This window comes from Ipomoea nil, unplaced genomic scaffold (assembly GCF_001879475.1).
Source record: "Ipomoea nil cultivar Tokyo-kokei standard unplaced genomic scaffold, Asagao_1.1 scaffold0143, whole genome shotgun sequence".
NCBI classification, from domain to species: Eukaryota; Viridiplantae; Streptophyta; class Magnoliopsida; order Solanales; family Convolvulaceae; genus Ipomoea; species Ipomoea nil.
In genome coordinates this window covers 710,670-713,737 of record NW_017616571.1, presented here as the reverse complement: position 1 = coordinate 713,737, position 3,068 = coordinate 710,670, and the positions used below count along the sequence as shown (strand labels likewise).

The 3,068-nt window shown below is 38.6% G+C and overlaps 1 pseudogene; it reads left to right on the top strand.

Moving 5' to 3' along the window:
• Window positions 1–203: 203 nt before the first annotated feature.
• On the top strand, window positions 204–2,171 carry LOC109172079 (annotated as a pseudogene).
• The last annotated feature ends 897 nt before the right edge of the window (window positions 2,172–3,068 follow it).

The window sequence follows — 3,068 nt, the reverse complement described above, 5'->3', positions numbered from 1 at the left end:
TCAAATATAAGTTAAGGTGGTGTTAAGTAAAGGGGTAGTATAGTCATTTCCTTATTTGCTTTCCTCTTTTGACCAACCCTCCCCCCCCCCCCCCCCTTTTCTTCCATTGCTCTTCAACTCTCCTCCATTGCATCCTCTTTCTATTTTCACCCTCTGCATCTGCTACAATCATTTGTGTCTGTCTATATCAAGAATTGAACCAGGCTGAGTGAGATTTTGGTCGTATTCTGAGAAAACAAAATGATGGTGGGAAAAGAAGATTTGGGGTTGAGTTTGAGCTTGAGCTTTCCGGAGATCAGTAGAAACTCTGCTTCTGCGACGCCATTACCGCACCTCAATAATCCCTTGCCCGCTCACCCTTCACCTCTCAATCTCTTCCACAAACCTCCCTGGGGACCTGAATCTTTCCCTTCCTCAGGTTTCAGATTTGCTCAAAATCTTACTTTTTATTTTTTTCTTGAAAATTTAAAAAGAAAACAAGGGAAAAAGTCACAATTTTTCCCTGTCCTTTTCTTGCTTTAAAGAGCCTGTATATATGTATTGTTTTGCTGATCTGAAATGGCGTAAAAGATCCCAAATTTGATTGGGTATTGAAAGAGAAAAGAGAAAGCTTTGCAGTGGATAAAAAGCTTAATAAGGTTTTGTGTATTTATGTGTAGATCGGAACTCGAGACATGCAGGGCGGAAACTCGGACGTTGTTGAAAGGGATAGACGTAAACAGAGCGCCGGCGGCCACCGACGCGGAGGAGGAGGCCGGAGTGTCGTCCCCGAACAGCACGATTTCGAGCGTGAGCGGGAAGAGAGAATTAAATATAACGATGAACCCAGAAGAAAACTACGTGAAACGGGCGTGCTCCCGGGGCATCAGCGATGAGGAAGACGGCGAAACTTCTAGACAGAAGCTCCGCCTCACCAAAGATTAGTCCGTCGTTCTGGAAGAGAGCTTCAAAGAACACAACACTCTTAATCCCGTAAGCTCCCAAACATATACATATCCGGCAGCATTTTCGTCGTCTTCTCCAACCGGCCCGGCGTGTCCTTTTCGTACAAAGCCAGGGCATTCTCCAACCGGTTCGACGTGTGCTCTTGCTTTCTTCAAGAATCCAACTTGAGTTCAATAGGTAAGAGTAAGATGGTGACAGAATCTCCATCCCCCACTCCACCAAAACCAAAATTGGTCTGATACGTATTTTCAAGAGGGAGAAGAAAGCAATTAAGGAAATGACTACACTACCCCTCTACTTAACGCCACTTTAACTGATATTTGACGGAAGGACCATTATTTGAACAAATTTGAAAGTCAAGTGTCTTTTTCGTCCAAATTAAAAGTTAAGGACTAATTTTGGAAAATCGCAATAGTCGGAGGACCATTGCTGGAATTAACTCTTTTCCCTATGAAATAATAAATGAGATAAACGGATAGAGAGATAAAACTAACCACTATTTGGTACTCATATTTATATATCATGATAAGTTAGCACAAGATTTTAGTGATATTTGTATTAAAAGAAATGATTGATAGTACTAATTATAATTGTAACAATTGACTTGCATCGATCGAACCTTTTACTTTATAATGGAAACGGACATGACATTGAAGAGGGTACATTGTTAGCAGTTTTCAAACTTCACAACAAATCATACTATAAAACCTATACGCATCATCAAATCACTTATCTTGTCAATTCGTCCTTTCATATTAGAGCATCATCGTTTTCAAAATAAAAATAAAAAATAAAAAAATTAGAGCATCACCAACTATGGAATAAATTTGTCATTTTTTCCCCTCAAATAAGAAAGAGAAGGAGGAGTAAAAAAAGGGAGATATAATAGTTTAAAAAACAAGAAAAAGAAAAAAAAAGTTTCAAATGCGCCTAGAGGCCCGATAGTGAGCGTAAGAGCAACATTATCAATTGGGAAAAATTGGGAGAGAATGTAAGAGTGATTAAGAAAGAGAAGATGGGAGAGCAAAGAAAAAAGGAAAACAAAAAAAAAAAAAAAGGAAAACTGAATTTTAAAAAATAATAATAATACTTTGCGACTTCAGACCAAAGCCGAGATTCTTCGCCTCTCTTAGTCGAACAATATACATACATATGAATTGATGATCAGATCTGAGGAGGAGAAGGAAGAGGGTGCAAAGCTGAGGAGGAGAATGAAGCCAGGGTGATGGAGATTGCCAGTGGAGACGACGACCACCACTTGTGGAAACAATGATGGTGGACTGGTGGAGATGGCGACAGTGGCGGACCTACAGTGGGGGCAGCTGCCCCCACTCACCCCCACCCCCACCCCATATATAACCTTGTATGTATATATGTATATATAGTTCAAGGTTTAGTATAAGTAAAAGAAAACAGCAAATGTTAACAAGAACTAGGTTAGCTCAGATGGTTGAGCGCGTGTATTTGCTCCTGGAATGTCAAGGGTTTGAATCTGTGATTTTGGCATAGTGACGTGAATGCAATTTTTGTGGCTATTTGAATAATAATGGTGACTTGGTGAGGCTTTCAAAAAACAAAATAATGGTTATATATACTTTTATATTAATTATTAATGAAATGCACTTGGTGAGGCTTTCAAAAAACAAAATAATGGTTATATATACTTTTATATTAATAATGAAATGTGTAATTTATAATGTGTTTTGTATTAGAATTATTTTATCAAATTAATTATGTTACCTATTTTGTTATAAATATTTTATAAAGTTTTGATGTGTTTTATTTTTCGTTCATATCTAACAATATTTATGGTTAACTTCTTAAGCGTTTCATTTTTTTTAAGCCATCTCTTTTGTTTTAATGTTTCGCCACCCCACTGAAAAAAATTTATGAATCTGTCCCTGATTTAGAAGATCTTGATGCTTGACATTTTGTTACAGACTTATAAACGATTTTTATTATTTGAACTTCGCCCCTACTCAACTATTTTTCTGGGTCCGCCATTCGATGGCGACCACATGTTGTGCATCGAAAGTGTGGGGAAGGCCGGTAGAAACGAGGACGACGGAGAACCTCAACACTTCAGCAGTCAGCCACTACCTGCCTCTCCGCCTCCAGGCTCC